This window comes from Oncorhynchus keta, chromosome 11 (genome assembly GCF_023373465.1).
Source record: "Oncorhynchus keta strain PuntledgeMale-10-30-2019 chromosome 11, Oket_V2, whole genome shotgun sequence".
Lineage (NCBI taxonomy): Eukaryota > Metazoa > Chordata > Actinopteri > Salmoniformes > Salmonidae > Oncorhynchus > Oncorhynchus keta.
In genome coordinates, this window is record NC_068431.1 from 33,869,520 (window position 1) to 33,882,336 (window position 12,817).

At 46.2% G+C, this 12,817-nt stretch overlaps 1 protein-coding gene across 12 annotated transcripts in view; it reads left to right on the forward strand.

Annotated features, from left to right (window-relative positions):
* LOC118390087 (autism susceptibility gene 2 protein-like) overlaps positions 1 to 12,817 on the forward strand; it is a 475,976-nt gene that overhangs the window by 345,746 nt on the left and 117,413 nt on the right. The window lies entirely within an intron of this gene.

The window sequence follows — 12,817 nt, forward strand, 5'->3', positions numbered from 1 at the left end:
AAGGTTGATTATAGAGAGAGGGACATGAGAGAGGGAGAGACGGACGCAGACAAAGGTTGATTATAGAGAGAGGGACATGAGAGAGGGAGAGACAGAAGCAGACAAAGGTTGATTATAGAGAGAGGGACATGGGAGAGACAGAAGCAGACAAAGGTTGATTATAGAGAGAGGGACATGAGAGAAGGAGAGACGGAAGCAGACAAAGGTTTGATTATAGAGAGAGGGACATGAGAGAGGGAGAGACGGAAGCAGACAAAGGTTGATTATAGAGAGAGGGACATGAGAGACGGAAGCAGACAAAGGTTTGATTATAGAGAGAGGGACATGAGAGAGGGAGAGACAGAAGCAGACAAAGGTTGATTATAGAGAGAGGGACATGAGAGAGGGAGAGACAGAAGCAGACAAAGGTTGATTATAGAGAGAGGGACATGAGAGAGGGAGAGACAGAAGCAGACAAAGGTTTGATTATAGAGAGAGGGACATGAGAGAGGGAGAGACGGAAGCAGACAAAGGTTGATTATAGAGAGAGGGACATGAGAGAGGGAGAGACGGACGCAGACAAAGGTTGATTATAGAGAGAGGGACATGAGAGAGGGAGAGACGGACGCAGACAAAGGTTGATTATAGAGAGAGGGACATGAGAGAGGGAGAGACGGACGCAGACAAAGGTTTGATTATAGAGAGAGGGACATGAGAGAGGGAGAGACGGAAGCAGACAAAGGTTTGATTATAGAGAGAGGGACATGAGAGAAGGAGAGACGGACGCAGACAAAGGTTGATTATAGAGAGAGGGACATGAGAGAGGGAGAGACGGACGCAGACAAAGGTTGATTATAGAGAGAGGGACATGAGAGAGGGAGAGACGGAAGCAGACAAAGGTTGCTGAGAGGAAAGATCAGTGATGGCCTTTAAAACAAAAATGCATCAGAAAGCTCAATCAGACCCTGGATTCAGCACGTTGTCAGGGAACACGAGCAACAAATCAAAACACATTGTTCCACATGGGGGTAATGGGGATCTCTCAGCCAATGACAAGCTTCCGCTATGTTCCACATGTTGACAAAGTGCCTCCACAGCTCTGGATCATGCACGACACGTTCCCCCTATCAGCACCTCTCATACTCATGACAAGCCAGCTGTGATTCTGGGTCTCTTTTTAGTTTTTTTGTTGTTGTCCTGAGTAACATACTGTACATGCCATCACCCTGTCTCATATTGTAAAGGTCACTAGGCTGGGTTGGACTGGTTGGGGTGGGTGAGGTTTATTGGGGCAGTATGTAGGATGGGGCCCAGGGTGGGGTAGTTGTGGCTGTTCAGTGGGTGTTGCTGTTGGGGGCATTATGGAGGAGGGTCCCGAACGGCCCCTTAACCACGCACTGCTGGCTCTGCTCCACCGCGCTTGTCTCCTTTCACCCTTAAATAAACCCAGCAGCAGAGCCCTGGGAAGAGCTGTGGCTGGGGGGCAGGCAGATGGGGCGTGGGGGTGGTCGGGGGACGGTAGGGTAGGGGAAGGCGATTTAAATGGTTGTGCCGCAGGGGGAAGATGTATGGCACCCAGCCAGCCCGGGCGGAGCAGCGCGGCATGGTGGAGGGGAGCATTAGAAAACAGTGGTCCAGACTAATGATCCACAGCTTGATCGTTATGGCCCCCATAGAAAGGATTTGAAGTGAGCTGCAGTCCCCAGGAAATCAATTCCCAGGAAGAGCCTGAGTCCTAGCTGTAAATCATGGAAGTACAGAATGGAGGAAAGGAGGGAAGGGAAGGAGGGATGTGGTGGGATGAAAGAGGAAGGTAGTGGATGGATGGAGGGGGTGGAGGAAGTGAAATAGAGAACACTCTTTTGATCATAAACCCTGAAGGCAAAATGACTTGTGGTTGTCCTCACTGAAGGTGCCCAATGATGTGGCTGTTCCAGCTCCCTGGCTGCCCCTCCATACCCCTCCCTCAACCCCCCAGTCTCCCTGTGTGAAGGCTCCATCGGAGGCTACTACGACATGGCGCGGTGCGGTAGGTTTTGGAGGGTGTTCTCAGATTGATTAATCTCCCTGGGCAGGGCCCCATCAATCCTAATACGGCTCTAATGAAATTGTTGGGTGTTGGGGGAGAGGCGGGGGGTCATAAGTCACTTTAGAAACATATCATGATAAAGAAGGCATTGATCAAGGGGACCAGAATGATGACAAATGCCTGAGCTCTCCAGGAAAACAGCCAAAACAATAGAGGAGGGGAGGTGCTCAGATGCTATCAGTCAGGCACAGCACTCAGGCCTGGGATAAATCACACCACTATCTTAGGGAGAGACCTGACTGCATTTACTTGGTTGATTCCTCCAATGTTTTTGTGTTATTCAGATGGATGTTGAAATACGTATATGCATACTTAGAATATGGCTGAAGATTTTTAAGGTAAACAAACACAGGGAGATGAGTGCTAAGATGGCTGACAATGGAGCTGTTTTTTGTGCCACACATTCTGATTGATCGACACGCACACACACACTGAGACCATTGTGTTGACCATTAGTCAGGCCACTACTAAATTCTGAATCTCCTGTTTTTAGCCATGGCGGCTGGCTGCTGCGGTGGTGGTATTGGCTGCGGCGATAACAAGTGAAAGTAGTTCCTTTTTCCTCATTTTTTCCTTTTTCCTCACTCATTCTCACTTCATTATGCAGGCAGCCTCCTGACGGTATCTGACAGAATGTGCTATCTGCAACCCCCAGCTGCAGTCCCTCTCTGTATCGCCCAATCGCTGGCGGCTTAACCCTAATGATGCCTGCCTGCCTGGCCAGGGATGCATGGAGCAGGGTGGAAATTCTGCTATTTTCTGGATAGAGAGAGGCCAGGCATCCCCTGCTGTTGATGTTGGCTCTCTTGGTGGTGACACTAGCGGGGTATAGTCAGTACTGTACTGGATGGCAGGGTGTTGGCATCACTGCAGCGTCAGTTAAATAAATGCCAAAGCTGTAATGTTGTAGTAAGGATATTTTGGGTAACAGCAGTGGTGGAGGTGGATGTGGTAGAAGTCTGTATTCAAACATGGAATAATTTACGTAGTGTAGTAACATTAAGTGGAATTGGTATGCATCCAAGGACAATCTGCAGTGTGTGTGTACAGTAGTTACATGAAGACCATTCTATAGTGCCATTCTCCTCTTTTGCTCTGTAGTGTTTATTTTTTATTTAGCCTTTATTTAAACAGTTGAGTCCTTTAAGAACAAATTGTTATTTTCAATGACAGCCTGGCAAAGTGAAGGGAATGTTGACACTGGGTTGTGCTCACTTCTCTAGCAGCAGAGAAGCCTGAGTGTTTGTGTGTTTTGGCTCCACACAGCAGCATTATTGTCCTCCTCATAAATACGTTATGTACATTAGCACAGCTCTAGAATCAGTCTTTGGAGAGGCCCCAGAGAGCCTTAAATTAGCTTAAGAAAAAACAAACAAACAAACAAGCGGCTTTAAGGGTGAAGCCTCAGAAAGCTGCAGGTCTGGAGCACCAGGCATGATGCATAGCTAATTATGTAGGTTAATATCACAGGAGGATATTTATCTGGGTTAAGCTCCACTTTGGAGAATTAGAAGGGAAGACACTGGTTGCCTCCAATATGGTATCCTATTCCCTATGTAGTGCACTACTTTTGACCAAAGCACTATATAGGGTGCCATTTCGGAACCATCCTCTGAGTTGTGGACACTATCAATCAATCAATCGACCATGCCAATATGTAACTCGTTTCAGGAAACTAGGTGTATGTCACACGTCACTACTTCACAAGAGAGGCATTTGAATGTAGTTTTTACGTTTTTTTGGCTGAAATGCCTTCTGGAACATGTGAACTTTCATTTTTCTTGATAACAAACTTGTAGGTCATTTGTAAATACAAAATAAAATTGTTACATTTCGAGCCAAATTTGTTTAGCTATGGAAAGAGGCAGGAACCTTCCCTCTAGCCATGATTGGCTGAGATAATGGATGGGCTGGACATGTTGAGAGATGAGAACAGATTGGTCTGCCATGTAGCATGCTTCTGTCTATAACATGAGCTGCTCAGTATGTGTAGGTAATCCTTTCTAACGCAGCTTTTTTGAAAGGTTGTTGTATAAACCACCTGTCTCCAGAATACATATTCAAACTAAGGGCAACTATGGCATATTGTGACGGCCCTGAATTTTTCAGAACCGTCTCAGTGCTTCTCCTTCCAAAAGGACGCTTTCCCTTTAATTCCCAATTAAATAGCCAGCATCAGCTGCGCAAAAGTGGGGTTGTGATGGAGACGTGAATGAGGATGTGTTCAACCCTCAGTTCCGAAGCGTCTCTATTCCGTTTGTTTTGTTGCTGTTAAACGTATGTTTTGTAGCCTAATAGAGTTTACCCAGGATCCACTCTTTGTGTCCGTGGACTTACACCTCTCCGTTCTTCGTGGCCTTTCTCCGCTGGAGATCTGTTGGCGGATTGGATTGTCTGATTTACCGACTGACTACAACCTTTTTGTATACGGTATTTCATTTGTTTTGATGTTATGTATAAGGTGATGATTTATGTAGTTAGTTGTAGGTGAGGACTTAGTAAGAGTTGATACGCTTTAAAGTTCTGTTGTAAAATTATTGTTATATTGATTCTATGATTAATACTGGGTTTACGCTACACTGAATGAACGGACAAACATTGCGTGACAGAAGTCACTTGAGTTCCCTGAACTCTACCGGGCAGGACTCTTTTTAGGCCCGAGGTACAGGACATTTCTGGAGGAACCAGAACTCATTGTGATATTATTATATGTGTGTGTGTAATCATTGGTGTTGCTAATACAACCCACACAAAATAATATAGTTGTTTTTGAAGTTCTTTCCAATGTGTTAAGGGTTTATGAAAAGTTTTGACTGACTTTTACATAAGTCCTTTGTATTGGTGTAGACTTGACAGACCAGATGGGACTCATTCCCTCCCAAACCAAAAGGAGAAACCAATGTTTTCTCTGGTAGAAACAACCTACCTGGCACCCCTATAAATAATAACCTCAAGTGAAAACCGTTACAATATGTGACAGAGAGTGAGAAGCATTTATCCACCACTCGGGTAAGAGAGTCTAGCTAGCTACATTTTCAGATATTATATGTTCCTAATTTTGTCAAAGTCGTTTTCTTTTCAAGTTAAAGCATACTGTTAGCTAGCTAGCTAACATTAGCTGTCTGGCTGACTCGCTAGCTAACTTTACGTGTATGATCTGTGTAGTAATATTATTCGTATCTCAGAGCCATTTGAATTGCTAGTTAAAACTTAATGTTAGCTAGTTATCTAACATTGAACCTAGTTGGTTAGCTTTAGCTACCTGTAGATTCATGCAGGGTAGTAGCGTTATGAGTTGGGATTATGGTTAATTGTTCAGCTAGCTAACTAGCTACTTAACAAAAGACTCCACTATGCAAGTAATCATTTCACTGTACTGTTTACACCTTCTGTATCCTGTGCATGTGACAAATAAACTTTGATTTTATTTGATATAGTGTGTGTTTATCAGAGACGGTAATGTGAAGAACAACATGACCTGCACCAAAGTTAAATTAGGATATAACTTTAGGCCAAAGAGACAGTGTCCAAGATCTAAAATTCTCCAGTAGAATGCCCTGCTTTTATTTTGTCAAACTCAACCATAAGCTGTTTTCTGTAATTAGCTGACCATTGCTGTAACTTGTAAATATTGATCTTGTTGTGAGTTTATTTTCCTGTAATAATGAATACAACTTAAGACGTTGTCAGCTGTATGATATGGTCATTATTTGAACTGGACTGAACAATAGAATGTTCATGATGTCACTGCAACAACTGTCTACAGACATGTCGATAGACGTAGTATTAAACCAGCCTTTAGTCTTAATCTTTGGTTGTTTAGTACACTACACTACTCACTGTTTAGCACATGACCTCACATGTGAATCCTTAAAGAGTTGGATAAATGATGCTTAATGGGTGTAGACAAAGAAGAGCTCTCCAGTAGGTGTACCAAAACATTCAAGGGCCATTTTCTCAAAAGTGGGGTTACAAATGTATCAACTTTCACAATCATTTTATTTTTATTGAACCTTTATTTAACTTGGCAAGTCAGTTAAGAACAAATTCTTATTTACAATGACGGCCTAACCCGGCCAACGCTGGGCCAATTGTGCACCGCCTTATGGGATTCCTAATCACGGCCGGATGTGATTCAGCCCGGATTCAAACCAGGGACTGTAGTGATGCCTCTTGCACTGAGATGCAGTGCCTTAGACTGCTGCACCACTCGGGAGCCCTTATTATAGGCACATTCAATAGTAATAACCATGATAACAATAAAAAACATCACCATTCAAATAAACATACAGAAGTGTATTATTATCCTAAGTGGATAACATCAGATAGATAGAGGAATACATTGGTTTGGTAGCATAATAGGACTGAGATTCTCCAGTGACAGTCAGTAATGGCCCTTGTCTCTCTCAGTAACTGTCAGGTGTTCTGAGCCCGCCTCAGCCCAGACTGGAGTTTTTTTTTTCATGTCTGCTGTCTGCTTTTGATTCTTACTCCCCGAGGTTTAAAAAAAAGTGGTAGATTGTTAGTGACAATCAGACGCTCTGGCCCTTTTGAGCAGGGGGTTTGATTTAATCGCCAGGGTGTCTGTCATTTGTTATTCCAGAGCGAGCAGTGTGGCTGACTGGTGACTGGTTGGCTGGCTGCTCCCAGTTAGTGAGGCCTGGGCCTGATCAAGCAACGCCTCGCTACCAGCAGCAAGCAGAACTCCCTCCCTCCCCGACATCTCTCCCTCCTCTCGTTCTTCAATTTTTGGGGGGTTATATCTAAATCTTCAGTACAAATGCAGTGTTTCTCCTCTCCCAGTGGGCCCCATTACTGCCTGTGGGGCATTACAAATCATTAATAGTGCTGTCAGAAAGAGCGAGAGCGCAGGGAGAGGCGGAGGAAGGGGGAGCAGCAGTGGTAGTGAGTTGCTTAGCTGCTCATAAATGGGAAATTAATACATCTGCTTCCTTAATGCTGGCTCGTGTTTGATGTTTGTTAGCTGGCAACTATAATGATGTAGGTTTGAGCCGACGGGGCGCTTGACTAAATTTGATTCCTCCAATTAAGTAGTCAGAGTTCTTTTCTTTCGGGAGAAAAAGGAATAGGGGAGAGAGAAAAAAGGAAAAAACTCTCCCTAATTATGGTCTCCAAACCTTCAGTTTTGTGGTTCTTGCTTTGCATTTTTGCTGTCTCTATCAGTCTCCGTCTCTATCTTCCCCCCCTTTCTACCTCTCTCTAGCGTCCCTCTCTCCCGCCTCCTCTTTCTATCTCTCTCTAGCGTCCCCCCTTTCTATCTCTCTCTAGCGTCCCTCTCTCCCGCCTCCTCTTCTGTCAGAGCTTGATTGCGGGGACATGTTCATCAGCCTTGGCCTTCGTAAAAAAGTTGTTTACCGTTCACTAATCAAGGGGAAATATTTTAATCAGCACCCGCCACTGTCTTAATCATTAACATTAGCAAGCCATGTATGTTAATTGCTATATAGAGCAAGGTGATGATAGTCAATCTTAAGTGCAAATGATGAAATTACCACCATCGAGGTTCCAGACATGAGCAAATGTATACTAATCACAGCCTTGGATGCCGAGCTAGCTACCGTGAAGGAAATATGAAAGGTAGCTACTGTAGAAAGAGGATTTTTGTTTCTGACACATTCCTTTACATAACATAGACTAGGCAATGGAACTCGCTTTTAGCACTTGAAAAAGGCTTGAAAACGAGTCTGTGTTTTTGTAGCTAACAGTTATTACTTTGCGTGAGATTTATTTTTAGATTATCATACATATCTGTTTTACCGTTTAGAAAAGAAAGCACTTTATGTATCTAGTCCCCTCATTTGAGGAATCCATAAGTATTTGAACAAATTCACTTATAGTGTATTAAAGTAGTCAAAAGTTTAGTATTTGGTCCCATATTTCTAGCATGCAATGACTACATCAAGTGTAATACATGCGCTGAGAGTCGGGAAGCAAGATCAGGGAGTGAGTGTTGAGTCAGCTGTGGTGCGGGAACCTGACAGAACGGTTGAGGCAGGGGAGCCTGGCGATCCGGCTGAGGCATGAGAGCCTGACGAGCTGGCTGAGGCATGAGAGCCTGACGAGCCGGCTGAGGCATGAGAGCCTGACGAGCCGGCTGAGGCATGAGAGCCTGGCGATCCGGCTGAGGCATGAGAGCCTGACGAGCCGGCTGAGGCAGGGGAGCCTGGCGATCTGGTTGAGGCATGAGAGCCTGACGAGCCGGCTGAGGCAGGGGAGCCTGGCGATCTGGTTGAGGCATGAGAGCCTGACGAGCCGGCTGAGGCAGGGGAGCCTGGCGATCTGGTTGAGGCATGAGAGCCTGACGAGCCGGCTGAGGCAGGGGAGCCTGGCGATCTGGTTGAGGCATGAGAGCCTGTAGCAGTTCCCGAACCCAACGTCATTACTCTGACGCAGAAAAATAAAATAAAAAAACACTCACTGATGCTTCCCTTAGGTGAGGTGTTATTCTGTAACGAGTGCGCTGAGAGTCGGGAAGCAAGTTCAGGGAGTGAGTGTTTTAATAAATAAATGAAACAATAAACACGTAACACAAACAACGCACCAACATGAAAACAGAGTCAATAACACCTGAGGAAAGAACCAAAGGAAGTGTATGCAATGCTAATGTGATCCTATAGTAATCAGAGTAATGATTTGAGATGCAGATCACTTACAGTAGGAAGTACATGGATAAAACCGCTCCAGTCCAGTACTGTATGGTCCTAATATCGTAGAGGTCGATGGTATGATACAGGGAAGCAATCGGTCTCTCTTCCCTTTGACTCTCGGTGTAGATGGAAGAGTAGTCATTTCAACATGTATTATCAGTCGAGCTGAAATCAGCTCAGCTTACTGGTCCTCAGAAGAATTACTCATCTTCAAACAAAGTCATTCCATGCCTCAGACCAGCCATCCTTCACCTTCATTTTACCCCCCCCCCTTGTTCCAGGACCTGCCTAACTCATTAGTATTGTGGGGTCCTTTATTAATGTTTTATTAGTGTTTTAATGGTGATTTGACATGACTGAGGGAATGCAAGCAGCAAAGAGACGGATGAGTGTGTCTGTGGGGCTGCCCTGAGCTTGGCCCTTGTTTACTGTACACACACCTACCTGGGATGCCAGTTTAACACTTAACTGCTGTTGACATTAGCTTACTTAGCACAGCTCCCTGGTCACATGTGTGCATGCGTGTGTGTGTGTGTGTGTGTGTGTGTGTGTGTGTGTGTGTGTGTGTGTGTGTGTGTGTGTGTGTGTGTGTGTGTGTGTGTGTGTGTGTGTGTGTGTGTGTGTGTGTGTGTGTGTGTGTGTGTGTGTGTGTGCGCGCTCCTTTTGACATTTGACCGACTCATATGCATTGGGTGCATAACCTGATTAGGGCGACCACCGACGGTGCTCAGAATGACAGAAATCATCTTAACACAATATGCAACTCAAGGATGCAACAGAGTGCATCCTTCCTACCGAATTCTGATGCGCACTTTAGAGATGTAAGAATAACTGTCCACATTTACTATATCTCAGTAATCACAAAATCACTAACCTTGTCAATCTACTATCCCCCATAGTAGAAAATTGACCTATTCTGTTGGTCAGCTTGTCATTCTGTTTGAGAAAGAAATAGCCTATTCCAAACAGACAGTTCAATTCATAAAACTAGTACAGGAAAGAGACTTCCGGGTTGGAGCAAGCGGTCGCATCCGCATTTCGCTCCTCATTACATTTCATTACACTTCATTATAGTACAACGGTTTGATTTGTCTAATCTTAGCAATTTCTTCTTAGCTAGCTACATAGCCGTCTTTGTATCAAAGATAATTGCGTAATTATCGTATTTCGTCGTCCTAACGTAGTCTTCACTGCTCTGCCCAGCAGCTAGCCAGCTAGCAAACGTCCACCGATTAGCAGCACTGTAGAAACTATTACACTCAACTGAACGACTTGATTAGTGTAGTGTTAGCTAGCTACATAGCTGTCTTTGCTGTCTTCGTATCCAAGATAATTGTGTAGTCTTAGAGTGATTATCTTAATTTACCGAGGTTAGCTAGCCAGCTATTTGTCGTCATTAACGTAGGAGACACTGCTAGCTAGCCAACAGCTAGCCAACGTCCACCGAATAGAACTCAACAACCCGGTCGCATTCCGCTTCGCTCCACAGGTAGTATCACATTTTCATTTAATTTCATTACAGTACAACGGTTTGATTTGTTTGATCGTAGCTAGCTACATAGCTAGCTACATAGCCGTCTTTGTATCAAAGATAATTGTGTAGTCTAGAGCGATTTTCTAGGTTAGCTAGCCAGCTATTGTCGTTCTTTTAACGCAACGTAACGTAATCAACACTGCTAGCTAGCCAGCTAGCCCCCGAATAGCAGCACTGTAGAAACTATTACACTCAACGGAACGACTTGATTAGTGTAGTGTCAACAACGCAGCCACTGTCAGCTAGCCTACAAAGTCAACAACGCAGCCACTGCCAGCTAGCCTACTTCAGCAGTACTGTATCATTTTAATCATTTTAGTCAATAAGATTCTTGCTACGTAGCTTAACTTTCTGAACATTCGAGACGTGTAGTCCACTTGTCATTCCAATCTCCTTTGCATTAGCGTAGCCTCTTCTGTAGCCTGTCAACTATGTGTCTGTCTATCCCTGTTCTCTCCTCTCTGCACAGACCATACAAACGCTCCACACCGCGTGGCCGCGGCCACCCTAATCTGGTGGTCCCAGCGCGCACGACCCACGTGGAGTTCCAGGTCTCCGGTAGCCTCTGGAACTGCCGATCTGCAGCCAACAAGGCAGAGTTCATCTCAGCCTATGCCTCCCTCCAGTCCCTCGACTTCTTGGCACTGACGGAAACATGGATCACCACAGATAACACTGCCACTCCTACTGCTCTCTCTTCGTCCGCCCACGTGTTTTCGCACACCCCGAGAGCTTCTGGTCAGCGGGGTGGTGGCACCGGGATCCTCATCTCTCCCAAGTGGTCATTCTCTCTTTCTCCCCTTACCCACCTGTCTATCGCCTCCTTTGAATTCCATGCTGTCACAGTTACCAGCCCTTTCAAGCTTAACATCCTTATCATTTATCGCCCTCCAGGTTCCCTCGGAGAGTTCATCAATGAGCTTGATGCCTTGATAAGCTCCTTTCCTGAGGACGGCTCACCTCTCACAGTTCTGGGCGACTTTAACTTCCCTACGTCTACCTTTGACTCATTCCTCTCTGCCTCCTTCTTTCCACTCCTCTCCTCTTTTGACCTCACCCTCTCACCTTCCCCCCCTACTCACAAGGCAGGCAATACGCTCGACCTCATCTTTACTAGATGCTGTTCTTCCACTAAACTCATTGCAACTCCCCTCCAAGTCTCCGACCACTACCTTGTATCCTTTTCCCTCTCGCTCTCATCCAACACTTCCCACACTGCCCCTACTCGGATGGTATCGCGCCGTCCCAACCTTCGCTCTCCCCCGCTACTCTCTCCTCTTCCATCCTATCATCTCTTCCCTCTGCTCAAACCTTCTCCAACCTATCTCCTGATTCTGCCTCCTCAACCCTCCTCTCCTCCCTTTCTGCATCCTTTGACTCTCAATGCCCCCTATCCTCCAGGCCGGCTCGGTCCTCCCCTCCCGCTCCGTGGCTCGATGACTCATTGCGAGCTCACAGAACAGGGCTCCGGGCAGCCGAGCGGAAATGGAGGAAAACTCGCCTCCCTGCGGACCTGGCATCCTTTCGCTCCCTCCTCTCTACCTTTTCCTCTTCTGTCTCTGCTGCTAAAGCCACTTTCTACCACTCTAAATTCCAAGCTTCTGCCTCTAACCCTAGGAAGCTCTTTGCCACCTTCTCCTCCCTCCTGAATCCCCCTCCCCCCTCCTCCCTCTCTGCAGATGACTTCGTCAACCATTTTGAAAAGAAGGTCGACGACATCCGATCCTCGTTTGCTAAGTCAAACGACACCGCTGGTTCTGCTCACACTGCCCTACCCTGTGCTCTGACCTCTTTCTCCCCTCTCTCTCCAGATGAAATCTTGCGTCTTGTGACGGCCGGCCGCCCAACAACCTGCCCGCTTGACCCTATCCCCTCCTCTCTTCTCCAGACCATTTCCGGAGACCTTCTCCCTTACCTCACCTCGCTCATCAACTGATCCCTGACCGCTGGCTACGTCCCTTCCGTCTTCAAGAGAGCGAGAGTTGCACCCCTTCTGAAAAAACCTACACTCGATCCCTCCGATGTCAACAACTACAGACCAGTAACCCTTCTTTCTTTTCTCTCCAAAACTCTTGAACGTGCCGTCCTTGGCCAGCTCTCCCGCTATCTCTCTCAGAATGACCTTCTTGATCCAAATCAGTCAGGTTTCAAGACTAGTCATTCAACTGAGACTGCTCTTCTCTGTATCACGGAGGCGCTCCGCACCGCTAAAGCTAACTCACTCTCCTCTGCTCTCATCCTTCTAGACCTATCGGCTGCCTTCGATACTGTGAACCATCAGATCCTCCTCTCCACCCTCTCCGAGTTGGGCATCTCCGGCGCGGCCCACGCTTGGATTGCGTCCTACCTGACAGGTCGCTCCTACCAGGTGGCGTGGCGAGAATCTGTCTCCTCACCACGCGCTCTCACCACTGGTGTCCCCCAGGGCTCTGTTCTAGGCCCTCTCCTATTCTCGCTATACACCAAGTCACTTGGCTCTGTCATAACCTCACATGGTCTCTCCTATCATTGCTATGCAGACGACACACAATTAATCTTCTCCTTTCC